Source organism: Eptatretus burgeri, chromosome 3 (genome assembly GCF_056783735.1).
Source record: "Eptatretus burgeri isolate ZD-2024b chromosome 3, Ebu_testis_v1, whole genome shotgun sequence".
NCBI classification, from domain to species: domain Eukaryota; kingdom Metazoa; phylum Chordata; class Myxini; order Myxiniformes; family Myxinidae; genus Eptatretus; species Eptatretus burgeri.
The window spans coordinates 17,870,123-17,894,070 of NC_140963.1; the positions used below are offsets into that span (position 1 = coordinate 17,870,123).

Below are 23,948 nucleotides of genomic sequence, written 5' to 3' on the forward strand. Positions count from 1 at the left end.
ATTTGCAAAGAAGCCAAGGTGTTAGTGAGTACAGTTTCCTACACCATCAAAAGGCACTTGGAAAATGGAGGAAACTCTGACAGGAAGAGGTCTGGGAGACCCAAAGCCACAACACAATCAGAAGACAAGTTTTTGAGAGTCAAGAGCTTGAGTGAAAGCGGCTCACAGGACAGCAGCTTCACACTGGTCGAAGTAAGGAAGTCTCAGTTTCAACTGTGAAGAGAAGACATCGAGCTGCAGGTTTGACAGGTCGAGTAGCAGTCAGAAAGCCATTGCTAAGATGGCAAAATAAGAAAAAGAGGCTTGCCTGGGCCATGAAGCATCGCCAGTGGAATACTGAAAACTGGAAGAAGGTCTTATGGACCGATGAATCAAAATTTGAAATCTTCGGTTCATCACGCAGGGTTTTTGTATGCCGTCGAGTAAGCGAAAGGATCGTTCTTCAGTGTGTGACACCAACTGGCAAACATGGAGGAAGAAGTGTGATGATCTGGGGCTCTTCTGCTGGATCCGGAGTCGGCGACTTGCACAGAGTGACTGGCACCCTGAACCAAAAGGGCTACCACAGCATTTTGCAGTGCCATGCAATACTCTCTGGTCTACACCTAGTTGGTCACGGGTTCATCCTACAGCAAGATAACGACATAAAACATACCTCCAGCCTGTGAGAACTACCTTGGAATAAAAGAACAAGACGGTAGGCTTCAAATCATGGAATGGCCAGCAAGTCTCCAGACTTAAACCCCATCGAGCTGGTTTGGGATGAACTGGACAGAAGGGTGAAAGCAAAACAACCTACACATGCAACAAATTTGTGGGAACTTCTGCAACAGTGTTGGGAAGAACTTTCAGAACAATATTTGATTTCCATTGCAGAATAAATGCCACAAGTATGTTTGGCTGTTATATCTGCAAAAGGTGGCTACTTTGATGAGTCAAAAATTTAGATTAAATTTTGTTCAACAAAACTATTCCACGATTTCTTTTTATCTGTAATTGTTTATTTGTTCAATGCTTTCATTTCAGAGTACATTGAAACATTAAACAGCTTAAATTTCAGTAAAAACTGGAAAAATGGGGGTGTTCTAAAACTTTTGACCGGTAGCGTGTATATATGCATGTCCTATATATTAATTCTATTAACATCTGCGCGTAATTTGACGTTTCTCCTCCGAAACTGCCAGACAGATTGTTGCCACTTTCAGCATGTGGGTGGTCTGTGGTCTAATGAACAGCATGGGCTATGTGAGATCGCGCCAGACGGAGAGGTTTGGGAATTTTTGGCGATTTTCTAATTTTTACATTCGTCTGTATGGTGACGTGTGATGTCACTGCTGAGACGCGTAATGACATCATGACATCATCGGTCATTCGCTGACGTCATTACGTCTGTCATCGACAGACCGTCACCGCTGAGAGGCATAATGCCACTCTGAGAAAACCGTCTGCAATGTAAAAACCCTCTTCTACACATGCTGACGACCTCAGAAGGTGAATTTGACACAAAAAATGTAACAAGAAATATTGTATAGGAAGAGATTCTATAAATCACATTGTGAACACTGGATATATTGACGTCCTAACAAACGCTCACTTTCGAAACTCCGCGCAGAGCGCGGGTTTGGCTATAATATATATATATATATATATATATATATATATATATATATATATATATATATATATATATATATATGTATATATATATGTATATGTATATATGTATATATATATATATATATATATATATATATATATATATATATATATGTATATATATATATGTATATATATATATATATGTATATATATATATATGTATATATATATATATATGTATATATATATATATGTATATATATATATATGTATATATATATATATGTATATATATATATATGTATATATATATATGTATATATATATATATGTATATATATATGTATATGTATATATGTATATATATATATATATGTATATGTATATATGTATATATATATATATATGTATATGTATATATATATATATATATATATGTATATATATACATACACACACACACACACACACACACACACACACACACACACACACACACACACACACACACACACACACACACACACACACACACACACACACACACATTAGCCTGGTGTTGGCGTAGTGATTAGGGTAGCGGCTTGGGATCCAAAAGGTCCCGAGTTTAAGCCCCGTTGGCCGCTTGAATTAATACACACCAGGGGGTTGACTCAGCCTGTCATCCTTCCGAGGTCGGCGAAATGAGTACCAGTGTACTGGTCCCGGTGTATGCCCCGGTTAGTATAGGTGTACCATATCCCTGTGTGTCGTAAGAGGCGACCAGGGTTGCGTCAGGAAGGGCATCCGGAGTAAAAACTAAGCCAAATCACTATGCGGATCATATGGATGATCCGCTGTGGCGACCCCTAACTGGAGCAGCCGAAAGAAGATATAATTCTATATATATAAGTAGGGTAAGAATACTGATTCTGGCTCACTTTTCCCCATGTAAATGAATGGGGGATTTTCAGCGATTTATATTTTTTTTCCCTAAAAATAAACCCCCCTTTTTATCCCAAGGTATATTTATTTGTCTCCCCTTTTAACTTGGAGGTTGAACCTCATTGAATTGAACACCTGGGGGGTTGAACAGCTCACTCATTGAACCTATAAAGATTTGTTCATTCTCAAATTCCTTCAATAGTTTAATTTTCTTTGCACAATAATCCCCATCTAAAATAGCCACCTCCTGAGCCACAGGTTATTTTTTGTTAAGCCCCGCCCACTTTTCTTTAAGCCCCGCCCACTTTTGTTAAGCCCCGCCCACTTTTCATAAGGTAATTTTTCTAAGCCACGCCCACTTTTCCTAAGCTCCGCCCACTTTTGTTAAGCCCCGCCCACTTTTCATAAGGTAATTTTTCTAAGCCACGCCCACTTTTCCTAAGCTCCACCCACTTTTGCTAAGCTCCGCCCACTTTTCATAAGGTATTTTTTCTAAGCCACGCCCACTTTTCCTAAGCCCCGCCCACTTTTGCTAAGCTCCGCCCACTTTTCATAAGGTATTTTTTCTAAGCCACGCCCACTTTTCCTAAGCTCCGCCTACTTTTGCTAAGCCCCGCCCACTCTTACATCATTTCCAGTTCATCTCTGACTCACAAAGAAATCACTAGAAAATTACAGGATGTTATGGTTTTGAAAAATTTCCCAATGAAGGCTTGCCTAGGCTTGCCCAGGGAATTTCCAAAGGAAACCACACCCACCAGTCTTTCTCTATAAAAGCTTCAAACCCAGGCTCCATTTTAAACATTTGTTCTTGCTGGCAATGGTGTTCTGTGTGCTTGTCTCAAACTCTCTGTCTTCTATGGAACTAAACCTTCAAGTTGATGAACTGGATTCAAACCTCTTATCTATTGAGGTAAGATTTTTTATTTTCCTATTTTCAAACTTTGATTGAAGCATACTCATTTAATAATTAAATAACTTAATTAATACATTATTATTTTCTCTCACAGGAAATTGTATCTGAAAATACTGCTTTTGCTACAACTTGGGGAAATTGTTGGCTTGGTTGAAGACCTTGAGTGGGATGACTTTGGTGTTCCTTGGAACTCTCTGTCTTCTATGGAACTAAACCTTCAAGTTGATGAACTGGATTCAAACCTCTTATCTATTGAGGTAAGATTTTTTATTTTCCTATTTTCAAACTTTGATTGAAGCATACTCATTTAATAATTAAATAACTTAATTAATACATTATTATTTTCTCTCACAGGAAATTGTGTCTGAAATACGAAATGAAAATACTGCTTTTGCTACAACTTGGGGCGAAATTGTTGGCTTGGTTGAAGACCTTATGAGCGACCAAGACCCACAGAACGAGTTCGTCCTTGATGACCCAACCAAAGAGTTATACCTTGGAGACCAGCAAAATCCTGAAAAAGAGTTTTACAGCAATAGTACTCATTGTGAGTTATCAAGACAATACCCACTGAACAAGTTATACCTTGATGAGCCAGAATACAAGTTTTACCTTGGAGACTCACAAATTTTGAAAAAATCAGTAAATGAGTTCTGCCTTGATGGTTTAAATAACTACCTTGGAGACTCAGGAAAAGGGTTTTGCCAAGATGGTTCTAAATATGGGGCCTACCTTGGAGACTCACAAATTTTGAAAAAATCAGTAAATGAGTTCTGCCTTGATGGTTTAAATAACTACCTTGGAGACTCAGGAAAAGGGTTCTGCCAAGATGGTTCTAAATATGGGGCCTACCTTGGAGACTCACAAATTTTGAAAAAATCAGTAAATGAGTTATCCTTAAGAGACTTTGTAAGTTGGTTTTACTTTGAATACTTGAAATGTGGGTTCTGGATTGATAACTCACAATGTGATACATATCTTGGAAACTCAACGGGAATGTGGTTATACCTTGAAGACTTGGAAAGTTGGGTTTATGTTGGACACTTGAAACTTTTTTGGGGGCTTTTATTTATTTATTTATTTATTTATTATTATTATTATTTTATTTATTTATATTTTGGAGACTTTTGGAGTTGCTATCACTCTTTGGGATCTAAACCTATCGATGTAGTTCTTTGTCGGATGGTGCTTGATGGGAGCAAGATCAAGAAAGTTCTGGGAAGAAAGTGCAGGCTTACTCCCCCTTTCTACATCATCAAACCTGAAAGCCTTAAAAGACAGAATTGGAAGAAGAAAAAAAAACGTAAAAATATATATATATATAGGTGGAAATCTCATTTTGAAAAAGACATTGTGTTGGGCGAGGATTGAGTTGGGGTTGAGATTTTGAATGTGAGGGTTGGGGTTGAGATTTTGAATGTGAGGGTTGGGACACACACACACACATACACATCAACAAACAAAAGTTAAGCCTTGACTATTCAGTTGAGGATTCTGTGTTTGGGGTTCACAGATCTAAGAACGTCCCCCTTGACACACATTATATACTGTTATACACCTCGGACTTGGCCCTCGAGTGTCCACAACGGTGTATAGTAGGAGGGAGTGAAGCGCCAACCTATTGCTCCCATTGCACACACACACACACAAACAAAAGTTAAGCCTTGACTATTCAGTTGAGGATTCTGTGTTTGGGGTTCACAGATCTAAGAACGTCCCCCTTGACACACATTATATACTGTTATACACCTCGGACTTGACCCTCTAGTGTCCACAAAGGTGTATTATCTGCTTAGTTTTGTCTTTTGTAATTCCTGTGAATAAAATGAACCTAAAATCTCTTCCCCTTCCAAATCATATATTTTATAAGTCCAAGGAACTGTATCTATTACATCAACAATTTTAAAAAGTTCTTTCGTCCATCGTTCAGTAAAACCCTTTTCAAAATGAGATTTCCACCTATATATTCTTACGATATCACCAACTTTGAACTTAGGTTTTCTGACATTAATCTCTTTTTCATATTTTAATTTTGTAAATGTTTCTGATGGCTTCATATTCGTTGACGTGTGAATCGTGTCATTATACTTATCCACAATATCCTGAATAAAAGATAACCATTGTTGTGAACCGAGTTGTGTGAATTTTTTATATAGTCTCTCTTTTAAGGTACGATTAAAACGTTCAACAACAACTGCCTTCCCTTCATTAAAGGTACTGTATAATGTAATACTGTTATTTTTTAGAAAATTCATAAATGTCTTGTTATAAAACTCTCTACCCTCATCAGTCCACAATTTCTTAGGTTTTCTCTTACTTTTATTAAATATCTGTTGAAAAGCTAACATAAGAGTATTACCTGTTTTGTTTTTTAAAGGGACAACCCACGCATATCTACTCCTCAAATCAATAACGGTTAAAGCATACTTGTACCCCTTATCATTATTGAGTTCAATCAAATCAGCAGACCAGATATAATCAACTTCCTTGGAATAAACTTTCCTTCTCTGAAACTTTGTGAATATTGGTTTATGTAATTCATCAGCTAATTGCTCTTCAGTCTTAATAGCATCATTAGAGCCTATAAGTTTTTTGAATTTCCAAGTCCAAGTTTCAATTTAGCACTAATCATCTTCTTCACGATGAACCTATCAACTTTTTCTCTCAAGGTTGGATTTTGTATCAGAGACAAATTATATAACATTTCTCTATCGGCTTCATGCTTTTCTTCCAACGTTGTGGTATTCCCATAATCAATATCGTGTCTCATGCACACTTCATCAACTCTATTGATTGGTTTACTCCAGGATTTAGGATTGTCTGCCTCATCTAATCTTTTATCCAAGTTTGTGCCTGGACCACAGAAAGAATACCCTGGAAGATGTAATTCCCCTGGTATTCCAGTAGTTGTAAATTTACTTCCTGATAAAAACTTTTGTATATCTCCTCCGAGTTTGTGTTTGGAGATAAATTGATTTTTTTTTGAACCACACACCGAACATATACCTTTTTGTATAACCCTGTTATTTTTTACTTTTAATATATGAAATATTTTTAGTATTAGTTTTCTTTTTACATTTGAGACAATAACTCATTTATTTATGAGAAAAATTTCTGCAGAGTGGAAAAACCTTTTTAGTTTCCAACATGCACATTTGAATCTTAATTTTTAAAACATAAAGAATCCTTAGAAATGCCTTCACTCTCTCCTCCATTTATTTAAGAAAAAACTTGAATTAAAATGAATAGCTTGACGATGCTAATAGTTTTGTTGAAAGTATTGCAAATAGACTTGTTAATTCTTTGTATTCCTCCTTGGTGGGTTGAGTTATTTTCTGTAATACCTCTATTCTTTTTTGAATCTCACTGGTTTCCATACTATAATATTTATTTATTCTCTCTCTTTCCTCCCTCTCCTCCCTCTCTCTCTTCTCTTTTTCCTCCTTCTCTTTCTTCTCCCTCTCCTCCCTCTCTCTCTTCTCTTTTTCCTCCTTCTCTTTCTTCTCTCTTTCCTCCTTCTCTTTCTTCTCTCTTTCCTCCTTCTCTTTCTTCTCCCTCTCTCTCTTCTCTCTTTCCTCCCTCTCTCTATTCTCTCTTTCCTCCTTCTCTCTCTCCTCCTTCTCCTTTTCCTCCTCTTCCCTCTCTTCTTCAACTCCTTCCTCATCCCTTACTATACTTGAATCGTTTACACCCCATAGAATATTATACATATATTCATCAGGATTTCTTGTTATTCCTGTATCCAAAATAATTTTTTACAACAGGATACCAATAAAATTTCTTTTGAATTTCTAAAAGAGCCTTACCTTTTCTTAACCTTATAATTTTTTCATTATTTAACATTCTAATTAAATCTAAAGTTGTTGGTTTATCAACATCAGCATAATGCCAATCTTTTATTGAAAATACCTCATTCTTATGTTGTAGAACATATTTATTAAAATACCGAATACCCTTTTCTTGAAGGTATGCTTGAACACAGAAATGATAATTTTCTTGAAGCCTTCTTGCTGTCATTTATGTATTAGAAATATATGTTAGAATAATATTATGGCACGAAACACCTCCCCATCTTCCCATAGTTAAATCATTTTGTATTTCCTTACTTATTATATATAATCCTGTTTTTTCTGTTTTCATGAGATAAACAAGGGCAAAACCATTATTATATTTACCCTTATTAAATTCTTTTATTTGTTGTTTACTAATCGTGGCTCCACAAAACTCATTCTCGATACCAAGTGGATAATATTCTTCCTTACGAGACTGATTTAATTGTTCCAGGTCTTCGAGGTTAATTTTAAATGACCAATTATACCCTAAATCATTCATATCATACCCCCATTGTTCTATTCTCATACAAACGATACGCCCTTCTTTATAAAAATTTATTTTAATTCGAACTGTGAATTCTGTATGATCTGGAGATAATATCAACACTTCTGTATCTTTAGAATACACAGCCGTTTTATTTAAGTATATATATTGTGATAAATCGCTTAATCTCACCAAGTCATTTGCGTCAGTCGGGCTTGGATAATTTTTTAATTTATAAGCATTTTTCATGTTAATATTTTTGTTTATATTATATTTATGTCGTTCAGCCTGTGCCTTTGTGTAATAATTTGATAAATCAATATCCAGTTCTTGAGATACACCAAAGATAGAACCATCTTTACCAACATAAGTCATTTATATTAGATTAAAAATAATATCATAAAATTTTTTATTTTTGTTGAGTTGAAATAACACATATAGACATAATTGACCACAACACTTGGAATTTAATTCTTGGACTTGAAATGTTTGATAAACACCATTCTGTAAGAATTTTATGACTTCAACAGGTGGTGGAAGACCAAAACTATCAAAATAATATTTGTCTTGACTATTAAAAATACAAACCCAATGAGAACCGTTCCCATCATTATCTTCTAAGTTCATAATAATATTCTTTGTATGTTTCGACACATTTGTTAATTCATCTCTCATACAAATAACCACATTATGAATTTTTAATTTCTTACAATATTTGGCAAGTTGTAAATTTGATGTTGTATTCTTTCCAAATTCTTTCAACCACTCATCAATGCTCATTTATTTATTAGAAAGATATAATCCATTACCTCTTTTTGTTAATTTTACACCTGCTTGTGCTATAGAAGAAAGCATATCTCCAACTAACAATCTCGCTTTATCAGGCAGACCTTCAAGTTTTTCAGCAAAATCTACAATTACACCACTTCCACTAATTTGTTTCTCCAACTCTTTGTTATGTCTTTCCAATTCTTTTTGAGCCTGGAGTTGAGCCTTCCTTTCGTTGGCAGTTTTGACCGCTGTTGAAATACCACCCGTCAATGCTCCAACCGCACTTAAACCAGCAAATAAAGGAATTAGAAATGGGAGAAATCCTCCACTCGTCTCTCTTATTGAATATTTTTTCAACATTGGTTTTGTCATTTTAATTTTAAGTGAGCCAGTGTCATTCAAGATTTTAACCTGTTCTCTTGTGAGCAAAACATCAATTCTTACTGCTCCTTTTCTCTGAATTGTATTAACGTTAATCGTACAAGGCTTTTGATTTTGAACACAAGATGATAGTTTATGAAGATTGATTTGATTAACATATACCCCAGTTGGTACTTTGCCACTCATTTATTTAACAAAAAATTATGTGAGACTAATCATCACACCATTATCTGTATTAATCTGCAATTCTGTTTCTTCCAAAAGCAAACAATATGTATCAACTTCTTCACTCTCTCCTCTTTCAATGTATAGGGAAGTATCCACTCGATTAGACTTTATAGTTTCTTTTTGAGCGCTCAGGTCAAACGTATAGATTGTATACAAACTTTTAAATGCTGTCATATCCAAAATAGGTTCTTTATTTCCATTACTTTCACACACCTTTTGGTAAGACTTGTATGCTTCAGCAAAATCATTTTTTCCCAATTAATTTCCAATCTATCTCGTGGATAAAATGTTCCATCTAGAGAAACGCGAAGTTGTTTCACCTTAGCATTATCACTCAATGCATTATTCTTATCAGTCGCAGTATCACCATCTGGCTTTTTAAAAATCATCCACAGATATCGTGGCTTTCCTTCCAGAACACCCAAATTCCACGTGTAAGTAGTTTGATTGAGTTTAACGTGTTGACATCTTCTTTTGAGGTATGATACACTGAGTGGTTTTTTTGAGTTAAGTCTTCGATTCAACATCTCTTCTGTTTTAAGATTAGGAGTATATTCACTGATATACCAACTCATCTCCTCAATTACAAATTTATTCTGATCACCAAAAGCATTACCAACACCAAAAAGCAATCTATTTTCATTATCATTCCTTTGTAGTTGAAATCTAATTTTAAGACCATACAGAACTTTATCATAATCACAAAATCCAAATATACCTTTAAGAGGAACTGCCACAGTAAAACTATTTTCTGCTTTTGTATCATCATTATACATTCCTTTCCTTTGAATATATCCAGGGTCTGTGTTTGTTCCCGTTGACATATCAGGAATAAAACCTTCGACAGACCCCTTTCCCATTCTATCACTGAATGTATAGAGTGTAAATTTCATCATTTCAGATACAGCAGAGACATAATCAACCGCTTCAACTTCTTGTGTTCCAATATACAATCGCACACTATCAAACATTTTCCAGAAGAAATCATTTACAAGTGTAGCGTTTGTGTTATTCCCAGCCTTAGTGAATTTAAATTTACACAACAAGAAACTTTCGGAGAGATTCAAATAGGTTTGTTGATTATTTATTTCAAAACTTTTTGTACCATTTGTATTCCAGTCTGTTCCAGTTATTGCATTTACCTTGAAGTAATCTTCTTTTTTAGTGGAGTTTGAGATAATAATAGTATCATCCAAATCATAGATACTATCAATTGCTTCCATACTTGTATTTATTTAGGAAAAAAGATGTTAAAACTTTTGAAACCCTGATCCAAGTATTTGAATTATTTTCTGTCGTTCTTGGGGGACAACTGAGTTTTACCTTTCTTAATTTCTTTTATTGCTTGTAATTTATGAGATTCTTTCTGAGCATCTTTTATACTCTTTACAGCACCTGCTACATTTCCCACAGCAGAAGCAGTTGAACCAATTAGGTCTTTATGTTTAAGAATAGTTGAACCAATACCCATGAGAGTATCAATTATCCCATCTCCTCTAAATTGATGTCCAACACCCCTTTGTCTCTTAGGTTTATAGTATCCTCTACCAAGATACATACCTTCACCCTTGTAGTACGGGAAAGGAACATCCCATCCCCTGTAATTATTTTATATTTTCCCAACTCGTGCTTCCTCACAATAACCATCGTATTTATTTATTGAAAAACTTCACGTAGGTGAATTCTGATGGATATAACTTCTCCATTAAAAGAAATCACACGATTATCTTGGTCGGTTATCCTAAAATTTACTCTGTGTATGGTTTTTCCTGACACAGGTAGATAAACCAAATTTTTAGGCTCCATATTGAATTTATAACCAATTGGGGTTGAGTATGCGCTGAATGAAAATATTGTATTTGTTTTTAATCCATCATTATAAGCACCATCAATCAAATCACAGTGAATTAACACCGAATTTATTCCTGAGGATATTTGAATGACATTATCACTGTAAAACGTCCCATTAGTTTCAATCTTTTTTGAGGAGAAACCTAATAACTCTCTAAATGAATTATCAATTGTGAAATCAACCTTGTAGTTATTTTTAACTTTAATCGTTGATTTTGAAGTATGTTTTTGAATGTTTATAACAATATTTTTTGGTTCATCACCCTGTTCTTTCATAAGACGAGCAATTTCGGAAGATATTTGAGAAATCTCGTATGCTCCGGGTGAGACTGTTATCGTTTTGTATCCACTTCCCGGATTATAACTAAACTTGTCATTTTTCTCGGTTATATTAAATAAGGTATTATAAGTCTCCATGGACAATAAAGATGCCTCATATTCTTTTGTTGTGTCAAGTTGTAGTGGGTATGGGAATGAAGATGTGTGGTCGCTTGTTGTGAAATTAAAACTCAGGATTGTGCTTCTCATCTTATTTAATATGAGTTAAAATGTCTTTATATTGAGATTTATTAATTATTTTCATGTTCATCAACTGGTCTAAAATGGCTGATGCTTCATTAAAACAATTGTTATTTCCAGCCTTCTTACTGCCGAACAACAATAACAGTCTATTAACTAATTGCGATGGGTCATTTGGAAGAAAACTAATACCTGAACCAAGGATACTTAAAGCCTGAATAATGTGTTTCTCCTTCTCATTCTTCCTACTTTTACCAGAAAGAATAACCTTATAATTTAGAGTGTTCAGCAAATCAATATATACTCTATCATCATTATTTTCCATATCCAATGGTTTATCAATATACTTTGATTCATCCCTCACAGTTGAACCTTGTCTTCCATCTTTTGTGAGAAGAAACATTAATCTCGGAGTTAGTTTAACAGGGGGTTGAGCAGAACTTAAGAACCTTAATTCATCATTAAATATCAATACCTTTTCTTGAACAAGATGAAATATTGCTGGTTGTTCTGTTGGAATGAGTCCTGCTTTGGTTTTTGAATCCGCTGAATATTCATTGTTTTGAACAGCATTCACAATATAATCAGGGGGTTGATTAATCTCTTCCAGTTGTTGAAATAAACCTTCATCATCATATTCTAATTCTCCTAAATGCTCTAATTCTTCCTCCGTTTTAACATTTGAAATCTTTTAACATTTGAAGCTTTCTAGGAGTATATTCTACTGTGGGAACTGTGGAAACATCTTTCATTTTTTCTTGGGAAGTTTTTAAAAGTGGTTTAAAAAATTTCTCTTGTTTTTTTTCAAATGCTTCTTCGCCCGTTAGTTTCTGTCTGCGTTTCTTCTTTATGTCTTCCTGTTGTTTTACAACTTTTGAAACCAACTCTTGATGTTCCTTAAATCTTCTTGCTCTTTCTTTTGTATCCATTTATTTATTGTAAAATATCATTTAATGAATTGTAAAGATCAACAGGGAAATTTTCCTTTTCTTCATCATTCAAGTAGATGTGTTCAAATAAATCCTTTTCTTTAAATATTTCATCAAATTCTTTATTAACATTAATGCGAGTTGTAATTTCTTCTTCACTAATCCTTGCATCTCTGCTTTTCATACGTTTGTGTTGAGTTTCTTCATCAACATCAAAACCGAATGATAAAATCTTCACTCCGCTCAGATATTTAATAATTTGTCTCGTTCCTTCTGGATTAGTTTCTAATATCCCAACACCACCAGATTTTAGTTTCTTTAACTCACTCTTACAATGTGAATATTTTGTTGTACCAAGAGAAACCTCCTCAAATATTTGTCCTTCATTCCTCAATCGCATATGTTCCTCCACTGAAATATAGTGATAATCTACACCTTTTACTTCTCCAGGTCTTATTGCTCTAGTTGTTGTTGATACAATGCGTATCACGGGGTGTTTTTAAGTAAATTTACAATATTCTCATTTGTACTACACAAGAACCTTGATTTATGAAAGTTTTTTCCAGAAGCAGATTTACCCACAAGATTTATAATAATAGTTGTCATTTATATATGTAATTGTTTATAAAACAAAAAATATATCCCTTAATATCTCATCTTGTTTCACAACAATATATTTATATTTTTCAGTCGTGTGCTTCATATAATCCTCAAATTTCTTTTTACTACATAATGTAGAACAATTATCTCTCCAAAAATTATTGATATCTATTGAATTTAACTTGAATAAAATAAAAGTATTAGCATTGTTTCTGATGGAACGACGAGGAAGTTGAAAGTACGATTGACTAAGATAAATACAATTACAAGAAGAATGTCTCCCTCTTGTGTAGTAGCTGTCCATTACCGTTTGGTTTCTCTCATTAACACAATCATCAAAGATAACGAGGTTCTTTTTTGATTTATCCAAATCTTGGGGAGACGGTATATCATCCGTATTATCACTAAGAATACAAGTTATAAGATTTGATTTTTTTACATCTCTGTGTATCACAAAATAGTTGAATTATATCTTCAATGTTATAATCATTTAGGTTTTTTGACGTTTAAATAAACCTATTATATCTTCTTTTTGAAGACCAGCATTAAAACCTTGTGAGAGTAGTTGATACTCTGGTTGAAAACTCGACTTTGTGAAAATTATTAAATTATCATAATCTAAAAAGTTGGGAGTGAGGAGCATTTTTAAAAGTAAGCAGGTTTTTCCACATCCACTTGAACCAACTATGAGACATCTTAATGAATTTGGGAGATTTTTATGGTTGTTAAATTTTATCTTATTTTCCCAAATAGGTAAAAAATCATTCATTTATATATTTGAAAAACAGGTTATTTAATTTATTATTGGCTTTTTAGAAACTCTATATTTTATCCTAAGTTCAGGTTTAATTTCAAGATAATCCATTATTTTATTTATACAATATCTTGTGTTGATATTTCCCTGAAAATTACATCCATGAATAATATACAACAACAATCCTTTGAACATTTCTCTTATACGTTCAGTTTCTTCCCTTGTAAGGAAAGGTGTGTTATCATCCTCATACTTTACATTCATTTCTCTAATCAATCTTGTAAAGTAATTCATTTTTGGTGTAAATCTAAAAGAATTATTTTCCTTTTTATATTTTTTATTATCATTAATTAGAAGATAATCACAGAATATACATTGTTTATAGGCTTTTGACTCTGTGTTTAATCCCTGTCTTTCACACGCAGGACAATTCTCAAATTTGTCATATGGAGAATCAGGAAAGTCTAGCATATTTATAAAGTAAAACTTTACTTAAACTGAAATTCATCTATACTTTCAGTTGTATATTACCATCGATATCGATATACTTTTTTTCATTATCAGATTCAACGACAACATTTTTTATATTAAAGGTAATTTTAAAATTATCGTTAACTACTATTGAACGAAATGTCATTTCACCTGATATATTAACATCCTTTATTTCATCAAGATTTACATCTTTAGGGTTGTTGAAAAAAATACAAATTTCTCCTTGCATATTACAGATGGTCTTATCTTTTCTTTCTAAAGCTTCATCCATAAGGTTTTTGTTCTTTGATACTTTTTCTTGTTTCATTGCTTTTTCTAGTTTTGAATATATTACTAGAAGGAGAGGAGAAACTTTTGTTAGAGATACTTTAATTGATGTTCTACCAGGTATACTAAAAGCCCTTCCACTGAAGGAAATTGAAGAACTCATATTATTTACCATAATAGTTTTTATCCAATAGTTGTTATATTTATCTTTGTTCAATTTTACATCCTTGACATATTTCTCAGTATCTTTAACAGATGAAGAGATTGATTGAAACTTGTCTTTTGTGTCTTGAAACATTGTATTTATTAAGTGAAAAAGTTGGAGGATAAAATGTTTTTAAGCACAGATTCACCTATAAATTAAACGAAATTTTCATCAAGAAAATTTTAGTTCAAGCAAAGTTTTATTCTATAAATATGGTGAATACAACGTAATGCGATGTTTGTAATCACGAATATAAACATTATAGAAAACACCTCCGAACCAACAAACACACATTTAATCTATTTCATCAAATATCTCCTCTTGAGTTGGAAAGAAAACATTGTGATATCTGTTCAAAGGATGTTTTGAAGAGTAGTTATAATCAACATCTTCAATCACAAAAACACAAGAAAAATGAGTTTAAAGTAAAGGGAGACTATTATATTAAAAACACTGATGGGGCATTTAAAGGGCATATAAAAATAAGGATTTTTCAATTTGGAGAACCCGGTCCATCATCAATAGCTGAATCAATTGAAATAGTGAAACCCGATGTTGAAAAATTTATTAAAAAGACATTAAAAGAAATAAAAACTTTAAAGTTTTATATGGGAGTGAAAATGAATATGAAAAGACAAGATGAAGAACAAACTCCTTATATGAGAACAGATCTTCATTTTATAACATCATTTCAAGATTTTTTGAATAGTGGGGTTTATGAAGAACTATCAAGACAAGAGGAGGATGTTGATAATACAGTGGTAGGAAGTGGATTCAATATTAAAAAATCATCTTTTTCGATATACACATTCTAAAATCAAACCCTCTTAAAGCTTCTTCTTATATTGAATTACCAAAAGAAATAAAACTAAAGAAGGCAGTTGTTAATATTAAGAACAATGATAATAAATGTTTTCTCTGGTCTGTTCTTGCTCACTTACATCCATCAAAATGTAATTCAGAAAGAGTAAAACAATATATGAAATATGAGAATACCTTGGACATTAAAGATTTTAAATTCCCAATGCCATTAACAGATATTCCTAAATTTGAGAAAAAGAATAATCTTTCTATTAATGTATATGGATTAACGGATACAAACAAAGTTCAAATATTAAAAATTTCAAACAACTATAAAAATGAAGAAACACACATTGACCTTTTATATTTTAGTGTTGGAAAGAATTCACATTACACATACATCAATAATTTATCAAGATTAATCTCTTCTCAGGTATTCAGAACAGCAAACAAAATATATCCTTGTAAGCGATGTCTTAATTCATTTCATACAAAAGAACGATTAGAACAACATTCAAAATATTGTAGTAATCATAAATCAGCTGTAATTACAATGCCTAAACCTGGTGAAAAGATTTATTTTGAAGATTATAATAAATCTATCATGCACCCATTTGTGATATACGCTGATTTTGAATGTATCCTTAAAAAGATAAATACTGCTTCTCCTAATCCAAAAGAACCATATACAAATAAATATCAAAAACATATTCCTTGTGGTTTCTGTTATTATATCAAATCATCTGTTGGAGAAAAGTATAACAAACTTGAACATTATCGTGGAAAAAATGCTTCACAAGAGTTTGTAAAACGATTAGAAAAGGATTGTATAAGACTCACTAAATTAATGAAAGAAACAAATGAACCGATGAAATTAACCAAAGAAGAAAAATTAGAATTTAGAATGAACAATATCTGTCATATTTGTGAGGGGGAAATTAAGGAGTCTAAAGTTAGAGACCATTGTCATCTTACTGGTAAATATAGAGGTCCCGCTCATTCCTGTTGTAATCTTAATTATAAATTACCTTCTTTTATTCCAGTCTTTCTTCACAACAGCGCCAACTATGATACACATCTATTTATAAATGAACTTTCAAAAACACCAGGGAATATTTCTGCCATAACAAACACAAGTCAAAAGTATATTTCATTTTCAAAAATGATATTCACAAAACCTATAACTCGTATTAGGTTTTTAGATTCTTACAAGTTTATGGGAACACCACTAGCCTACCTCGCATCAAATCTAAGCTCCACGGACTCTTTTCCAAATCTTAATTCATTCTTTCCAAAAGAGGAAATTCTCACTAAAGAGGAAATTCAGATTAAAGAGAGAATTCAAAGTAAAGAGGAAATTCTAACTGAAGATGAAATTCTAATTATAAAGAAAATTCGAACTAAAGAGGAAATTCAGATTAAAGATGAAATTCTGATTAAAGAAGGAATTCTTACGAGAGAGGAAATTCAAACAAGGAATGAAATTCAAAGTAAAGAGAAAATTCTTACAAGTAAGGGAATTTATCCTTATGATTATATGGATTCATTTATGAGATTTAAAGAAACACAACTTCCTTCAAAAGAAAGTTTCTATAATAACCTTTATGAAGAAGAGATAAGTGATAAGGAATATAAACACGCACAAGAAATATGGAAAATATTTAAGATAAAGAACCTTGGAGAATATCATGATTTATATCTAAAAACAGATGTTTTATTGTTAGCTGATGTGTTTGAGGCTTTTAGATCACTCTGTCATAATAAAAATTGTTATGGATTAGATCCTGCCCACTATTTCACAGCTCCTGGTTTAGCTTGGAGTGCAATGTTGAAAATGACAAAACAAGATATAGATTTAATCAGTGATGTGGATATGCTTTTGATGATTGAGAAGTCCAAGAGAGGTGGAATATCACAAGTATGTTCAAAAAGATATGCTAAAGCAAATAATAAATATCTTCCAAATTATGATAGTGAAAAAGATAGTAATTATTTGATGTATTTTGATGCTAATAATTTGTATGGATGGGCAATGTCTCAATCTCTGCCTTATGGTAAATTAGAGTGGGTGGAAGAAAAGGATTATGAAAAGGCTTTGATGAATATTGTTATTTCTTCTCAAGAGGAATTGAATGACGAAGAAGAAGGTTATTATTTTGAAGTTGATTTGAGGTACCCGAGTGATCTTCATAATAAGCATAAAGATCTTCCTTTTGCATGTGAGAAAGAAACTCCAAAGAAAGAATGGTTAAGTGATTATCATAAAAGTTTTAATATTAAAGGTAAATCAACAGAAAAGTTATTAACAACATTCTATGATAAAGAGGGATATGTTTTGCATCAGAGAAGCTTAAAACAGTTTTTGAGAGAAGGATTGAGAGTAGCTAAAATTCATAGAGTTTTAAAATTTAAACAAAGTCCTTGGGTGAAAAAGTATATTCAATTCAATACAGATATGAGAGCAAATACAAAAGTAAAATTTGAAGGGGACTTTTATAAATTAATGAATAATGCTGTATTTGGAAAGACTATGGAAAATGTTAGAAACAGACAAAACATTAGATTCGCAACATCTTGGAAAGAAGCTTCGAGATTGATAAATAAACCAAGTTTTGAGAGAGAAGAGGTTTTTTCAGAGAACTTTTCTGCAATTCATATGAAAAAGGAAAGTATTGTAATGGATAAACCAATTTATATTGGAACAGCAGTTCTTGATTTATCAAAGATATTGATGTATGATTATTTGTATAATGACTTAAAGAAAGAGTATGGTGAAAATGTTTCATTGTTGTATATGGATACTGATAGTTTTATCCTAGATATAAAAACTGATGATGTTTATGAAGATATGAAGAAAAATATTGGAGTATATGATACAAGTAATTTCAGCAAGAAGAGTGAGTTATTTTCCAAAAAGAATGAAAAGGTTATTGGAAAGTTTAAGGATGAGTTGGGTGGAAAAGTAATGAGTGAGTTTATTGGATTGAGAGCAAAGGCATATGCTTATAAGTATGGTGAACAGATTGATAAGAGGTTAAAGGGAATAAAGAAATATGTAATAAAGAAATCAATAACTTTTAGAAATTATTATAATTGTTTGATGAATAAGAAAGAAGAATATAGGAAAATGAATACAATAAGAAGTTATAAACATAACATATATAGTGAAGAAGTAAATAAAAAGGCATTAGGAGCCTTTGATGATAAGAGATTTATTTTAGATAATGGAATAGATTGTGTTCCATATGGATATTGTATGATAGAGTGTATAAAATAGATTATGTTTTAACGATGGGAAGATGGGTTAGGGTTTTTAAGGGCTACCGCCGCGTTTTGCACAATATATAAATGGTTAAACCAAGTATTAATCAAACTAAAGAGTGGAGAAAATCTCAGTCTTGGTATATAAATGGAAAACATAATGAATGTGAAAAATATCAAATAAGTCTTATTGAAAAAATAACTAAAACAAAGGTAAATAAAACAAATAAGCGAATTAATTTAAAAACTAGTAAGTTAGAGGATGTAAAGAAAATAATGAATATCCTTGAATGGACTGAAAACTTTGATGGTTATCAATTGAACAATGAAAAAACAATTTACTATAATCTCAAAATGATATGTGGCTCAGGAGGTGGCCAGATGAGAGCATTAAGAGAAGTTTATCATTTCGTAATGGCACAAATGGGGTATCTTAAAAAATATAAAGATTCAAATGTTTTGTTTGTCAATATTTTAGATGGGGATTATTGTGCAAAGAAAATTAAACTATTGAAGGAATTTGAGAATGAACAAATCTTTATAGGTTCAATGAGTGAGCTGTTCAACCCCCAGGTGTTCAATTCAATGAGGTTCAACCTCCAAGTTAAAAGGGGAGACAAATAAATATACCTTGGGATAAAAAGGGGGGTTTATTTTTAGGGAAAAAAAATATAAATCGCTGAAAATCCCCCATTCATTTACATGGGGAAAAGTGAGCCAGAATCAGTATTCTTACCAGAATTATATATATATATATCTTCTTCTTCTTTCGGCTGCTCCCGTTAGGGGTTGCCACAGCGGATCATCCGTATGATCCGCATCGAGATTTGGCACATGTTTTACGCCGGATGCCCTTCCTGACGCTACCCTGGTCGCCTCTTACGACACAGGGATATGGTACACCTATTTTAACCGGGGTATACACCGGCCCAGTATACTGGTACTCATTTCGCCGACCTCAGAAGGATGACAGGCTGAGTCAACCCCCTGGTGTATTAATTCAGTGGCTCAACGGGGCTTGAACTCAGGACCTTTTGGATCCCAAGCCGCTGCCCTAACCACTGCACCAACACCAGGATATATATATATATATATGTATGTGTGTGTGTGTGTATATATATATATATATATATATATATATATATATATATATATATATATATATATATATATATATATATATATATATATATATATATATATATATATATATATATATATATATATATATATATATATACACACACACACACACATACATATATACACACATACATATAAACACACATACATATATACACATACATATACAAGCCGGTAGGCAGCCTTGGGTCGCCAAGCATCCGGTGACCTTTGACCCCTGATCTGAGTTAATCTAGTACTAAGTACTTATGAAATTGCAATCGAATCGGTTAACCCGTGTATGAGCAAGGGGGCTATGAATGGTCATTTTGCCCGAACAATGCACTCATTGACCTTTGACCCCTGACTAAGCCGAGATAGGTCAATATGTCCTGAAGCAAAGTTGTACTACTCATTGACTACTATGTACCTATGAACTTTCATTCGTATCGGTTAATCTGTGTAGGAGCAAGGGGGATTTGAATGGTAATTTCGCCCGAAAAATGCACTTCTAGACTTTTGACCCCTGACCGACTCGAGATAGGTCATTATGCAAATGAGCAAAGTTGAAGTACTCATTACGGTCTATAAGCATGTAAAGATTCTTTCGAATCGGTTTAACCGTCTTGGAGCTAGTGCACTTTGAATTTTCAGCGGGAATACTCAATAGCCTTCAGACACCCAAGTTGAGAGGGTTACCATTTGGAAACTATAAGATATGGAGCAAAATGGATGTCATATAGCGGATAGGGAATCACCTTAAGATTATGCATATCAAATCTCATCCAGTTCCATCTACTGAGAACTACTCGGTATCCAATTGAATGAAAAGTACCGAAAATGCGGTTTGAAATCGGAAATCCCCAAAGTTCGAGGGAGTGCTTAGGGTGAACAAAGATCTAAATCGAAAATCCGGCTTGATCGTTTGTGTACATTGTATTCCAGACAATGAGTGTGAATTTTCATGACCATCCGACCATAGCCCAAGGAGGAGTAGCATTTGGCGCGAAGGCACCTCCAGCTCTCGCATATTATCGATTTTTGCACTAATTGACCTTTTACCCCTGACCTAAGCGAAATCGGTCAATATGTCCTGAGGCAAAGTTGTAGTACTCATTGAGTACCATGAACCTAGAAAGTTTCATTCGTATCGATGCACTCACCTGGTCGCTAGGGGGCCTTCAATTTTCACCAATTTTCGCGCATACCCTAATGTAGGGGGCGCTGCGGGTAAAGTATTCCATATATCACAAAAACCGGAATATATTTGATAGAGCATCACCTGTAGATCATTCTTGCCAAATTTCATAACCCTACATGGGATAATGGCTTTCGGAATTGATTTCGCATGAATGGTACCGATTTTGAAGGTTTTTTGGTTGTTGCTGGGAAACCAAAGCATCCCTAGCAACCATCACAATTTCCAAAGCACGAGGTCATAAGATGTACCTACCGCCCGAGTTTGGTCAAAATCCGCCCACGTTTACTACCAATTATGCTGATGACAAACGAACAAACATCCAAACAAACAGACAGAATTACTGACAATGAGGGTCACCTATTTCAGCGACCAAACAGACAGATAGAATAACAAGACGACGACGACGTCGTGCAGAGCATGTTACTATAAAAATCCATAAAACAAATTTGACCTCAAAAATAACTGGTGGTTGAATTCAATGACCTAATATGTCATCCCAACAATCGGCTTATGTTGAATTCAATATGTTGTTGAATTCAAATATGTCCTAAGATGTTGAATTAAAAAAAACCAATAGGCTTCTTCCTTATGACAAACTCTCCCATGTGTTGAAGTTTCGTGAAGATCGGTTTAAAATTGTGACCTGTAGGTGACAAACAATCAGCCAAGCCGGTAGGCGGACATGGGTAGTCGATCAAGTCGAATTTAGTCGTTTTTCAGCCGTTACTAGACAACAAAAGCGTCCATAGCAACGGTTATTTCTCACACATAACTAGGACATACCATGAACCTACCATACCAGTTTCATGTATGTCTGACTCATAGTCTGAGATATAACGAACTTCGCTTTTTTTGTTTTTTTTCGACCAGGGTTCATTCAAAGTCTATCTTCTCCGACAGTTTTCATGGGAGTGGGCTGAATTTTTTTGTCAAGGAGGCTGAATGTGTTGCCCACAAACGATCATAGTTTGATTTTTGAATTTCGATATTTTTATTTTTTTAGATTTTTTTGAAAATTTCAAAGGCCCGCTGCTATGCAACCGAGGGGTCCATAGCAACGGTTCTCAAACGCACATAACTAGGTCATGGTATGAACCTTCCACCAGAGTTTCATCAAAATCGGCCTACAATTAACGGAGTACTGGCCTGGACAGACAAACAGACAGACAGACAGACAGACATAACGACAGAAAACCTGACAATAAGGGGAGATAGATCGACTACCCAATACATCGACTACCCAACAGACAGACATAACGACGGAAAACCTGACAATAAGGGTAGCTAGATCGACTACCCAATAAAAAAATTGACTGGCCAAGAAACTTGAAAAATCTTCGATTTTGCAAGTAAAAATAAATACAACATAGAAAACAATGGACTAGAACCATGAGCTTCCTGTAATAAACTCCAAATACAACAGGTAGCAGGGAAAATAAAAAAAAACTATGATGAGGCCAACAATAGAAGAAATCAAAATAAGCAGTTTGTAAACAACCCAAAAAAGTTCTATGAAGAGCGAGGGAAACAAAAAAAGTAACAACTCCCTGTTAAAAGAAAGGACCTCCAAACATTTAGGAAAGATATATCTTCTTTTTCTTCTTCTTCTTTCGGCTGTTCCCATTAGGGGTCGCCACAGCGGATCATCCATTATGATCCGCATAATGATTTGGCATAGGTTTTACGCTGGATGCCCTTCCTGACGCAACCCTGGTCGCCTCTTACAACACAGGGATATGATACACCTATTCTAACCAGGGCATACACCGGGCCCAGTACACTGGTACTCACTTCGCCGACCTCGGAAGGATGACAGGCTGAGTCAACCCCCTGGTGTGTATTAATTCAAGCGGCCAACGGGGCTTGAACTAGGACTTTTTGGATCCCAAGCAACGGGGCTTGAACTGAGGACCTTTTGGATCCCAAGCCGTTACCCGAACCACTACGCCAACACCAGGCTATATATATATATATATATATGTATATATATATATATATATATATATATATATATATATATATATATATATATATATATATATATATATATATATATATGTATATATATATGTATATATATATATATATGTATATATATATATGTATATATATATATATATATATATATATATATATATGTATATATATATATATATATGTATATATATATATATATATATATATATATATATATATATATATATATATATATATATATATATATATATATATATATATATATATATATATATATATATATATATATATATATATATATATATATATATATATATATATATATATATATATATATATATATATATATATATATATATATATATATATATATATATATGTATATATATATATGTATATATATATATATATATATATATATATATATATATATGTATATATATATATATATATATATATATATATATATATATATATATGTATATATATATATATATATATATATATATATATATATATATATATATATATATATATATATATATATATATATATATATATATATATATATATATATATATATATATATATATGTATATATATATATATATATATATATATATATATATATATATATATATATATATATATATATATATATATATATATATATATATGTATATATATATATATGTATATATATATATATGTATATATATATATGTATATATATATATATGTATATATATATATATATGTATATATATATATATATAAGTAGGGTAAGAATACTGATTCTGGCTCACTTTTCCCCATGTAAATGAATGGGGGAT

At 32.8% G+C, this 23,948-nt stretch overlaps 1 long non-coding RNA gene across 1 annotated transcript; it reads left to right on the plus strand.

Annotated features, from left to right (window-relative positions):
- The first annotated feature begins 2,490 nt into the window (after nucleotides 1-2,490).
- Nucleotides 2,491-5,569, plus strand: LOC147029470 (uncharacterized). Its single transcript, XR_015055921.1, has 2 exons — nucleotides 2,491-3,696; nucleotides 3,794-5,569. It is a non-coding gene; the product is annotated as an uncharacterized LOC147029470 (long non-coding RNA).
- Nucleotides 5,570-23,948: the final 18,379 nt, after the last annotated feature.